Here is a 13,787-nt window from a genome sequence, read left to right on the forward strand (position 1 = left end):
AGACATTTTGAATGAGAATAAGAAAGAAACGTATTTCTTTGTGCCCCCCTTTCCCTGTTAATGCCCTACCTGGCCCCCCTGGCAAAACTTTGCTAGACCCGCCCTTGCACAGTTACCAGCTGTCAGCTACTTAGAAAAGGATCCTGGTGTTATTTGTCTCTCAGAAACGGCTCATAACTTCAACTCATTCATGTCACCTAAAAGGTAAACCTGTTTCTCCATCACCTGTTCAGCTCTGATGATTCAGTAAGGACATCTCCTGGTTTCATCTTTATGTTTCCCTCTCACCTCATATCCAAACCGATATCATGACCAGCAGCTTTTAGAGCTGTGGCTCCAGCAAACATCAGCTGACACTAGAAATTAATATTAAATAAATTCTAACAACAGCTGATCAACCTTATCAACCTGTTGTTTAGCGCGACATTCGCCGGTTTCCTCTTTCTGGCGTAAAGTGGGCGATAAACAAACAAGAGAGGAAAGCCGATCAGCTGATCATTAATCAGTTTCATGATTGAAGTAGCAACAGGAGAGGGAGGGGAAGAGAATGAGAGAAGAAGAAACAGCTGCAGCGTAAAGACACAGAAAAACTTTTTCCATTCTAGCTGAAATACGGGACAAACTGTGCTCCTTTTCAGCTCAATACGAACCGGCGGGTCTCTCCTCCTCCTGCCTCCCCTTTGCCTCATCCACCTGCTGGCCTCTGTGGAAGCTCTGCCATAGCCACCACCAAACAACTGAGTTATTTTTACACATCGACCAACATCTGGCCAATCCATAACCTTTCTTTGTTTATACTTTTACAAAAAAATGTTGAATAATAAAAAAATGCCCGGTAGGCCCGATGGCCAGTCCAGCTATGGTTGTGCCATCAGTTAACCCTTTGCGTGCCAGCTGTGGCACGCTTGCCCAGTAGTGATGGGATTTACGGCTCTTTTTAGAGAACCGGCTCAGCTCACTAAAAAGAGCCGGCTCTTTCGGCTCCCAACCGGCTCTTCAGGTTGTTTGGTTGCTTTAATTAATTAATTATCAACAAAAATATAAAATTATGCACAAAAGGAATTAGTAATGTAAAAAAAAAGTGGTTTTCTTTATGTAAATATTTATGGGGGCCCCTAGAGATGAAACACGTACAAACTGCAAAACACATTTCACGTTAACTGAACTTCCAAAACAGAGCTACCTAGATCACTTAAATTACACAATCGAAAGCATTTCTATTGTTTTTGTATTAATACACAAACACTCATACATATATATATATATATATATATATATATACATATATACATATATATATATATATATATATATATATATATATATATATATTCAAATAATTAAAAAAAAACTTTAATTTATCTGTTACTACCACACACCCAATCCGATTGTTGGTACTTCCTGGCTTGTGTAATCACCAGGTAACAAAAGCTGAACACTGCCCCTAGCATCCTGGAGCACTTCCATTGTGTTTTGGAGTTTGAACGTGATTTGGAGTTTATACATGCTTTGTCTCTAGGGGACACTGTAAATATACTCTTATTTATTCACTCCACATAAAATGTAATAAATAAATTATAAATTATAAAATACAAAAACTATTTACATTTAATACATTTCAACTTTTAACTACTTAAATGTTCAGCTTTTTCCTTTTAAACAAATTAAAGTGAAACAACACAAAACACTGCAAACCACAACACAATAAAATATAAATTAAAATATGGGGGGGGGGAAAGAATGCCCAGGTCTTTAATTAAGGGAAAAGTTGGCATTTAGAAATATTAATATCACACTCAACTGACTGCATTTTATCTTCCCATTGCACTGTTGGGTAGATAGTTCTCAGGTGCCTGTGCATGTTGATGTGGAGCCGCCTCTATATGATATCCTTTTCTTGTAGACTCTACACTCTGCCTTTGTTTTGTCAATAAGATTGAAATGGTTCCAGACTTTGCTTCTTTTCTTGGTGTCACTCATTTTCTTTACTGTACCTTTCCAATGTGATGGTGTTGTCTCTTTCTTTCAATCTCCCTCCTGCTCTTTAGTGATGGGTCGTTCGCGAACGAAATGGCTCTTAGAGCCGGCTCTTTGACGTGAACGACGCGAGCCGGCTCCTTATCGCGAGCCGTCACGTGGGTTTTTTTTTTTTTTTTCTTTCTCTCAGCCTCTCTCTCGCACTTTTTTTCCGCTTCACTCTGCACGCGAGCCTTGTGCTTTACGCTGGGCAGAGGGGGGAGGGGCGGTAGTTACACTCAGTAGCACAGGAACAGAGCCAGAGAGAGAGAGAGAGAGGCAAGGACAACAACATTAGAAAGGTATAGTAATCATCCACAACTATTTTCGGTTGCAGATGATAAAGGATTGAGAAAGTTTATTCATGCAGGTCCATATGACAGAGAATATGCATGTTCTTTTAGTTTTCATATTATAATTTATATTTAATTGTGTTGTGGTTTGCAGTGTTTTGTGTTCTTTTCACTTTAAATTTGTGAAAGGAAAAAGCTGAAAATTTAAATAGTTAAAACTTGAAATGTGAATAGTTGATTTTTGTATTATATGATTTATTTATTACATTTTATGTGGAGTGAATAAATAAAAGTATATTTATGGTGGCCCCTAGAGACAAAGCACATACAAACTTCAAATCACGTACGAACTCTGAAGCATGTACAAACTCCAAAACACGTAAAAACACGTACAAACTCCAAAACACGTAAAAACTCCAAAACACGTACAAACTCCGAAGCACGTAAAAACTCAGAAGCATATAAAAACTCCGAAGCACATAAAAACTCAAAACACGTACAAAAGACAACAGAAGTGCTCCAGGATGCTGGGCGCAGTGTTGAGCCTTTGTTATCTTGTGGCTACACAAGCCAGCAAGTACCAACGACCGGATTTGGTGTGTGGTAATAACAGGTAAATGAACTTTTTTTAAAATTATTTGAATATATATATGAGTGCCTGTGTATAAATACACAAACAATACACACATGCTTTCAATTGTGTAATTTAAGTGATCTAGTAGCTCTGCTTTGGAAGTTCAGTTCATGCTAGAAATGTGTTTTGGAGTTTGTACGTGTTTTGTCTCTAGGGGCCACCGCATATATTTATATATAAACATATATAAATAAAACCACTTGTTTTTACGTTAGTAATTCCTTTTGTGCATAATTTTATATTAATGTTAATAATAAATTAATTAAAGCAACAAAACAACCTGAAGAGCCGGTTCGGAGCCGAAAGAGCCGGCTCTTTTTAGTGAGCCGAACCGAAAGAGCCGGATCTCTAAAAAGAGCCGGAAATCCCATCACTACTGCTCTTGTTGTGTGCTACTGCTGTTGCGAGTGTAACTACCGCCCCACCCCCTCAGCTCAGCGCTGAGCAGAGGGGGGAGGGGCGCAAACGCAAGGCTCTGCTCAGCGCAAACACAAGGGTGACTTGCAGCGTGAAGCGAAAAAAAGTGAAAGAGAGGGCAAGAGAAAGAAAAAGAAAAAACCCACGGCTCACATCGTTCACCTCAAATATCCGGCTCTAAGAGCCATTTCGTTTGCAACCGACCCATCACTATTGCCCAGAGTTGCCGACCCCTGCAGTAAGCTGTCAAGCGGGTGTATGCAAGGCTATGGTGGACTTGGGCAGCACAGAGACCATGGTCCACCATACCCTGGTACAGCCCGAGGCATTGTTGGAGGCAGAGTGGGTGAAGGTCAGGTGTGTGCATGGGGACATACACAAATATCCCATAGTGCCACTGCAAATAACAATACAAGGGCAAAATCCATAGTGTGAAGGCAGTTTTTGTTCAGCAGGAAGCCACACCCCCCTTAGGCAATTTTCAGCAATAGACAAGGTGTAATAGAAGAATTGTACTATACGTGGTGTAGCCCTATAATTCTTGTAGTGAAGAAAGGTGAGTCTATACGTTTCTGTGCTGACTACCGCTATGATGCTTGTGAATTGATGCTTATTCCATGACCCGGGATGACGAGCTCCTGGACCGGTTTTCATGACACTGGATTTAACCAAAGGCTACTGGCAGATTCCTTTATATGCAATGTAAGTCCAACGAAAAAACAGCCTTTTCCATTCCATATGGTTTGTACCAATTTGTTACACTTCCATTCAACTTGCTTGAGGCCCCAGCCACTTTTCAACGCCTCATGGACCCGGCTCTGCATCCACAAGCTGCAAATGCTACCTCCTAGTTGTATGACGTCCATAGTGACACCTGGGTGGAGCATGTGCAGTAGGTGGCTGCAGTCCTGGAGTATCTGAGGCAGGCGTGGCTCACGGCCAACTGGAAGAAGTGTGTGGTTGGACAGAGGGACATACAGCATCTGGGGTAACACTTGGGAGGGAGGCAGGTGTGCCCACAGGTGGAGAAAACAACAGCCGTTGCATCCTGGCCACGTCCCAAGACCAAGAAAGAGGTGAGCATTGGCTAGTTACTACCGCCGGTTTGTGCCTGGCTATGCGGAAGTGACCAGCCCCTTGACCGATCTCATCCGAAAGGGGAGAAGGAGTGTCTGACCATCCGGTGGGAAGTCAATTCTCTTTGTTATTACCTCCTGGGATCCTCATTCAACCTCTGTTCAAACTATGCACCTCTGCAATAGCTCCACTGCATGAAGGATGCGAACGCCTGGATCACCCAGTGGTATCTGGCCCTCCAGCCTTTTAAGTTCAAGGGTGCAGATGACTGTGGCAGGGGTATGTGGCAAGGGTGTGGTCTGCAGAGAAGTGGTGGGGCAGTGGGTTTGGTGGGCAGAGCAGCTTGGACTGATTTGTGTGATCAGTCTTGCTATTTCAGTTACCTGCTGGAGGGGAAGGTTCCATGATGAAAAAGTCAGCTGAAAAGCTGCTCAGAGCGAACTTGGAAAAGGCTGCAAATAAAACATAAACCACACTGTTAGAAAAAGCATCTTGAAAAAACGGTGATATCCCGGCAGCTGGGGCGCCAAAATACGACCATATAATTACAGAAAATAACTCCCGCATAAAAATACGGTCATTTCCAGTAATGAAAATACAATTAGTTGCGCTAATTTGACATGGGATCTCGCCTTTTTCAAGTGCCGCTAAACATTAAATTAGGAACATGTTGATGTCATTAAACAATGAAATCATCTATAAATAGGGAAAAAAAGACATCTTAAAAAAACGGTAATATTCCGGCAGCTGGGGTGCCAAAATACGACCGTAAAATAACAGAAAATAACTGTCCCAGAAAAATACGGTCATTTTCAGTAATGAAAATAGAGTTTGTTGCGATAATTTTACATGGGATTCTGCCTTTTCCAAGTGCTTTTAGACATTAAATTAGGAACATTTTAACGTGATCAAACAATGAAATTACCTATAAACAAGGTCACTGAATGTGGAAATATGAATCATAATACGTAAATGTACAGAAATATACAGTTAACAGCTGGTTTAAATAATAATGGATTGCATGCCCTGGGACAGAGGCGAGTCTGCCATATCGCACCCTTTGGCCATCACTAGTAGGTAGGTGAAGAGTCTTGACCACGGACACAATGACGGAGAGTGTCCGAGCCGGGGCGCGAACCAGCAACCTTCTGATCACAAGGCGAACTGCCAACTCTTGAGCCACGATCGCTCTACTAGCAACGATAATAATACTTATGTGATGTAACACAAGCTCATAGGGATCATGTTATATGCTTTTCCATAGCATTACATTTGAATTCAACAGTTCAATCTTTCAAATAATGGACAGATATTTGTGAAATCATGATACATTTGTGAATGTATTTTAACAATCTAAATATGCATATGTACAGACAGATACATTTAATAATCAAGACAATTATGTTGTATTACATTACAGTGATTTAACGTTAATTTACATTCAAAATGTGAAGTCAAAGTCTATTTACGTAACTTTAATGATATTCTACAAGAACAGAACATTACTGTCAAATTCACAGTAAAATACCTTCATATTAGGGTTTTTTCCTACGGTCGCAGCCATACCCACGACCTTGTTGTTGTTAGTTCACATTCATTGGCCGATGCTTAGCGTTATTTATATTAATTGCAATTCCTACTTCTACATTTCTTTTTCAAAATATGTAATTAGCACATTGTGGCATGCAGAGGAATCTTAACAAAGAAGCTCACAGAGAAAGATAGAGCTTGTTGTTCAACCCCAAGCTGGTAGGGGGAGCTCCTTATTAAAACACTTGCCAGTGCTATAATGTGCCTCAAGGTTCAACAACAGCACAACAGAAGTCACTCATGGTACAGCACTCTCTCTACAAAACAACAACTGTCAGTGACGCTGCACCACGGCGTAAACACAACATTCAAGATAACAGTTAAAAGTAACGTAACCATAAACAATAAAACAAGAACATCTAAACAGCAGCACATGTCCCAAGTCATGATGGGAGAGAACTAGCTGTTCCCCCAACACACCACAATATGTTTTTTTTAGTTTTTATTCCTATTAATTATATTTTCACTTGCTACCTCTGAATTATTGAATCAGACCTAGGTGACATGAAATTTTCAGCAAAATTATAATTCAAATACTCCTTTAATGATTGATTATTCTCATTAATTTTCGATCATTTTATATATTTTTCCATAGTATTACATTTGACTTTAACAGATCATTCTCTCACATAACAGACAAATATTCATGAAATTATGATACATTTCTGGATGTATTTTTACAATCTAAATATGCATATGTACAAAAAAATATATTAGAAAACAGGTAAATTGTGTTTTATTACATTTACAGTGATGTTATGTTATTTTACATCAGATCACAGTCTACTTATGTAAATGTAATGATATTCTAGAAAAACAGTACACAACTGTAAAATACACAGAAAAATAATTTGACATTACTATTTTTTGGAACAGTGCAGTGCTTTAACTGGGTCAGTGTGTACATGCGAGTCCTTTGTGTCACAATCTTTTTTTCTTCTACAGATTCTAAAAGTTATGTTTCAGGTTTATATGGTGGAGTTGTTTGTAATAACACAGCCCTCCTTCGAATGATTCATGCACTCCACCTGAACTGTAACTTTATCCAGAGATCTCACACATTTATCTACACACATTCACCAGCTCATTTCTTAATTGCCATGCTGCTTCCTTCTCTTATACTTTTATACTTTTTTTGTTTGTAGATTACTTGCTCCTTTATCAGGTCTGCTCATTTCTGACCCACTAATCGGTGTTTCCCTTGGCCTGGTCATTATTAAAAGGAACTGGCACTGTTGTTAGTAGATCTTGCATACTTCAAAATACCAAAAGGTAACAGAAGTAATAAAAATAAATGAAATATAAAATTGCATGAATGAATATTGTAGTGAAATCTAAATAACATATATATATATATATATATATATACATATATATATATATATATATATATATATATATATATATATACATATATATATATATATATATATATATATATATATATATATATATATATATATATATATAAGCAGGTTTTTCCAGGTGCATGTATAAACATCATGATCACCTACAAGTAAGCCCCTTTCTCAGAAACATCTTCAGCATCTTTGTTTTTCCAGTTAACAAGGCCATCAGCTGTTCGAAAATTATCTTGATATTCTTTTTTTTTCTTTGAAACTCCACACCATCATGTTTTCAAATGCTATAAATCCACTCTAAATGATTTCGTGACAGGGTAGGGCTCTTATTTTGGAGTAATGATCATATATCTTCCTGTCATGGAGATTTACATATTATTTACTTTTGCTGGATGACTTTGTTACCCATAAACCACACTGAACTTGAACGCAGTTTTATATACAGGCTGGAACGCCCACAGCTATAAATCGAGTGAAGTGAGGGAGCCTGAGGCTATGAGCAATTGTGAAATCATTAAGACATCATCTCGACTGAATATGCAGTGTGAATGTTTGCAGGCCAGAAATGCTGTCTTGTATGACACTAATCCATAACATATTGCACACCGCACCCCCATCAGCAGCACCATCCTCATTACAAGTCAACCAAACAAACCCTCCTCTCTCCAATATTTGCCCCTTTTCTTCATTTGTGTTTTGCTCTGCTTCCCTTTTCACTGCAGTATTGCTTTTTAATGACGATTAGGTGGTGGAGGAGGAAGTATTAACGGTCATCTTAGCGCTATAGATAAAACGATTTTAATTAAGATGTTTGTGTACTGTGTCGATTAAGAAGATCTAGTTAATTAAAGTCCAGGTTATTTTGAGCATCTAATTAAATCTAATTTCAACAGAGGGATGTATTTGAAGATCGATAACAAAAGGTCAATATCTTTATTTGCAAAGTTCATTGTTTACTTCAGTATAATGACATTTGGGGTTCAGATGCTAATCCAGCACAAACAAGATGAGAGTCCTCTACAAATATGCAACTCTGGCTTTCCTAAATTACATCCTCAACATGTATGTACAGCTAAATGAGATTTTTATTCTTACAGAAACATGATTTCCACAGCGTGCGGGGGACCAGTCTAAAAACGAGTGATAATTCTCTGATGAATAATGCATTTAAGAGTGTGTAGCAACATATTGTGAGAGTTGGCATGATTAACTAAAATAGACACCTCAGAAGACTTACTTCCTCCCCTGAAATGATGATGCATCAACCAGATTATGGAAGGTGAGATTATAATATATGAGGTGAGAAGCGTTTTATTATTTGCCAGCAGGAAATGTAGTGCTCTCAGATTTAGTGCTGCACAAAATTATTCATGGCTGCATCACAAGATTTGTCTCTGAATCAAGGTCATTATCGAGTTCCTGAAATGAAAGCCTACACACAGAAATTCATGACCTCGTATTGTCTTAATAAATCCTAATGCCTCACTGTAGGATTCTGTGTTTTGCATAGTTCTTAGATTGTTATTAATGACTGTTTTAAAAATCACATTATCACACTACTGTATCTGTGTGTGTGGTGGTGGTAGGGGTGCGGGGCTCACAACATTTCCTACAGTAAAGGTAGCCTCGCCACTAGAAGCCAAATTTAACCTCATTAAGTTTAATGGACACATTCAGAATGATATATTATGCACTGGATGCAAGGGCATAGTTTTGGCTTCAGAAGTGGTGGTAATGGCGGGGGACATTATTAGCATGATGATAGCTGTAATAAAAAATCAAGTCAGTAGCTGCGTTATCTTTGATGTTCGACTCTAGCAATGCTTTAGCAGAGTATTTACTGTTGGGATGCACCATTTCAACTTTTTAATAAAAGGTACCCAACAAGTGTTGTACTCCACAAAACAAGAGTAAGAGGTAGCGAGAAGCCAGTAAGGGGAAGTACCGTCGCTTACTTTTTGTGGTTAGATCAAAAACTTTTGCACACATACAAAGAAAAGCTTTTAGCACCACTGAGCCTTTGACTTCCTCCATGCTATAGTAGCTCTCTTAGCGACCAAGGCCATGTGTCAGAAATGTGTCAAAGTGAACAGCAAACATCACAAAATTGAATGGAACAGATCAGAATGTAAGGTGTATTTTTACATTTTGAGAAATAAATTACTTCTTGAAAAAGCTTTTATTGTCATCTAATGTTTCATATTTGAATTAAGACATTTTTAAGGCTAACTTTTAGTGGGTTTATAAATGCTATCAAATCACAAACTAATAAAAAAAAGTTATAACAAATAATATAATAAAAATAAATAATTATAATGAATGATTATAAAATAAATAAAAACATTGTAAAAAGTTAAAAATTAATTTTGAATAATGTGTAACATTAGCTGCCCCGCAATAAAGATGGCATAATCACACAGCCACTGTGAAAGAGAGAAACACATTTTAAATAATTTTTGGTAAAAGTAGAACAATAACTTCTCATCCAGATCAACTCTGCAGCTTCTCATCGACTGTCCACACTGCTTCACCTCCTCAGCTTGACTGCACTGCTTTGGATTTCACTCTTTATTTGCAAGGCATAGTGCACCACAGTCTAGACTCTGCTCAGTTCAGCTACCGTTACCCTGCTGCTCAAAATAGTCAACAGTTCTCCATGTATTCAGTCATACACACACAGCTCCGGCTCAAAATCCCATCCTCATTCCAGCAGTAATTAATCATCTTTTATCTAACTACAGTCCACCATACATTTATGGCATACAGCTAGGTTTGGTTCATGTTAGAGCAGCCTTCATCGGAGTGTGAATGTGTGTGAATGTCGTTAGAGTCAGTGCTTGTGAGAATGTGTGTGATTGGGTAAATGTGGCATGTTGTATACAGCACTTTGAGTACTCCAGGAGAGTAGAAAAACGCTATATAAGAATCAGTCCATTTACCATTTACATCATCGGCAGATTTAGGCAAAGTGGTCGTTGAAGTGAGGATGGACTAAATAGCAAGGCAGTTCAAAAAACAGTCCACAAGAAGCTGGTAAATGGTCTGTATTTGTATAGCTATTTACTAGTCCCTAAGGACCCCAAAGCGCTTTACATATCCAGTCATCCACACACTGGTGATGGCAAGATACATTGTAGCCACAGCCACCCTGGGGCGCACTGACAGATGCGAGGCTGCCGGACACTGGCGCCACTGGGCCCTCTGACTACCACAAGTAGGCAACGGGTGAAGTGTCTTGCCCAAGGACACAACGACCGAGACTGTCCAAGCCGGGGCTCGAACCAGCAACCTTCCAACTATAAGGCAAACTCCCAACTCTTGAGCCACAATCGTCCCTGAATACAAAAATTCAGTCAGTCCTCATATACACCCATGTAAAAACCCTCACCACAAAGCTGGTGTAGTGTATAGGAGATTGACTGAAAATAGTGGGAGATTTGTAGGTAGCAAAAGGTCGTGCACCCTTTGTGGTAGGCCTTTTTGCCATGGTAAGCTATGTGCAGCAAATGTATTATCAGCTAATGAGTTACTATAACTGATTAACTGATAACTTCTGATAATGAACTGCATGCTCAAGAATCTTAATCTGTAGCTGCCTGAACTGTTTTCTTTAAGTGTTTGTCAAGTGCTGATTATCATCCTGCAAGTTTTAAACTTCATTTTTTTTTTTTTTGTTTCCGGTTTTATTTTAGAAATTGTGTCAGTGGTGCTTTAACCCTGGCCGTCCCTTGTAGGGTTTCCTGGTAGCAGCCAGTGTTCACACAGGGAGTCAGGTTTTTGGTGGCACCGGGTGAGCTAACTGAATTGTGTGCAGTGGTTTCAGTGTGTGATCACAGAACTAGAGAGTAGTAACTCAATAGTGCTCCACACCGTGCTCCGACCTCTGTTTGTTTCCTTGTTTCTTAACTGAGTTTTTTAGTTCAACCAACATGTGCGCTATTTTTAATGACATTTTTTTGGGAATAGTTAATAAAGCTGCTTGTAGCAGTGCTTGAACTGGAGATATGCAACTGGTGTCTTAATTTCAAAAGAGCGGCCCCCTCTTCGCAAGGCTACACTACTAAAGAACTTTTCCCCCCTCGGCCTCCCACTGGTAATGTCCCCCTTCATGGGGGTCATTGACAATTCCATGTGGATACTAGAGTTACTGATTTGGTAGCTTATAATAAGAAATGTCCCTGCAGGTTAGGAGTCACCTAAACTTCTGACATGATCTGAGAAATAATATGGCCTGTAATGAATTTACATACTGTCCATTTAATACTCTGCTTTAATTGAAATATTGTACTCATGTTTAGTTAACTCTAACACCTTTACCAGAGAACTTAGGTAGATTAATTCTAACAACAAACAGCATATTGGCTGTGGCCCCCTCAGGCTGTGCCTCTCGTTCAGTGCAGCCACGATAACAATGATTAAAAAACTAAAATAAACTAAACTAAAGTAGTTAGTAAAAATAAGCCATGAACCAGTTACTTGTTATTTTTATTTTTTGCCTCAGAGTCTCATCTTTTCATTAGGCAGATGGTGAGTTTTGCACAGGGGTGTGAAAAGGATAAGTGTGCTCCCAGCTGAAAATGTAACGCTGTTAAGGTTTTACTTTTTTTTTTAATCTTTATTTTACACATTTGTGCATTGTGTTGGGTGTTGAGATGGGTGCTGGGAAGAACCCATAAGCATGGACAGTCAGGGTGAAGCAGCTGTGGAAAATTAACCTGCATAGCATCAGGGCGATAAAGAAGAGTTTATTTTTACAGGGAGAAAGCATCTGATTGGAGCAGAGAAAAGCGGAAACTGGACCGAACACCAGTCTAAACTGTGGCTTCTCATTAGGTTTTTAACCAATCATATTCATGTCTTGTTTGTATGATATTTAAAAACTTGGTTCACAAGGGAATGGAGTTAATGGTCTATCCAGTCCTAGTCAGACCATGGCGTTGTGTAACTTGAACCATTTAATAAACTTTAAAAATGTAAATTTTAAGTTTTCTCATCTACTCTCAGAAAAACAAAAGCGACAATAAAAGTCTAAATCTGGGCAGCACGGTGGCACAGTGGTTAGCACTGTTGCCTCACAGCAAGAAGGTCCTGAGTTCAATTCCACCATCAGGCCGGGGTCTTTCTGTGTGGAGTTTGCATGTTCTCCCCGTGTTTGCGTGGGTTCTCTCCGGGTACTCCGGCTTCCTCCCACCGTCCAAAGACATGCAGCTTGTGGGGATAGGTTAATTGGATAATCCAAATTGCCACTAGGTGTGAATGTGAGTGTGAATGGTTGTCTGTCCCTGTGTGTTAGCCCTGCGACAGACTGGTGACCTGTCCAGGGTGTACCCCGCCTTTCGCCCTATGACAGCTGGGATAGGCTCCAGCGCCCCCCGCGACCCTGAAAAGGATAAGCGGAAGCGAATGGACGAATGGATGTTAGATTCTTCAAAGAGAACAAAAAAAACAACAACTTGGCTTTCAACATAGTTGGCATTCTCTCAACCAGCTTCATGAAACCATCACCTAGATATTTTTCATCAGTCTTGAAAGAGCTTGGCTACTTTTTCCTTCACTCTGGAGACCAGCTCAACCATCTAGGGAGTTCGTATTGTAATAGGAAGGTTGAGGAAGGTTTGAGCTCCGGTTCAGTCTCAGTCGTTGTGTCCTTGGGCAAGACACTTCACCCGTTGCCTACTGATGGTGGTCAGAGGACCCGGTGGCGCCAGTGTCCGGCAGCCTTGCCTCTGTCAGTGCGCCCCAGGGCAGCTGTGGCTACAATGTAGCTTGCCATCACCAGTGTGTGAATGAATGGGTGAATGACTGAATGTAGTGTCTTAGGGACTAAGTAGAGCGCTATACAAATACAGGCCATTTACCATTTTAGTAAACTCTGGCTTTTATACATATTGATTGCTTCTCTAGGACCTGCTCTGGTGCAAGTTATATCTGCAGCACGAGTTACCATGGCAATATACCCCAGTAAGAAATGGACCACCTTCATAAGACTGAAAATCCAAGGTTAAACCTTATGTTACTGTGCCAAGCTCCAGATAGTACAGGCTTCTGAAGGACAGTCATTGAAATCAGTTTGGGCTACTGCTTCTTATGTCTTGTGTTGTACAGGAATGGGTCCAAAACAAGAATTAAACAAACATAACATTAATCTTTATTAGGGTGAGCCAAGTCCAAAAGGGAATAAACAGAAATCCAAGTCTTCACAAGGAGACAGACAAACAGCACATGGGAGTAGATACATGCCAATGACAAGGAGAATGAAGAAAGGACAGGAATATTTATTCATGCAGGTTAATCAGGGAAGTGGAAACAGCAACAGGAAGTAAAACCTAAAAATACAAAACTAAGAACACGGCATCACAATGAATTCAGAATTTCAAATAACTCAAAACCCTGGGACAG

Source organism: Mchenga conophoros, linkage group LG12 (assembly GCF_057382185.1).
Source record: "Mchenga conophoros isolate Kocher_MC1m ecotype Shallow Benthic linkage group LG12, M_conophoros_male_GT1.1, whole genome shotgun sequence".
In the NCBI taxonomy this organism is placed as follows: domain Eukaryota; kingdom Metazoa; phylum Chordata; class Actinopteri; order Cichliformes; family Cichlidae; genus Mchenga; species Mchenga conophoros.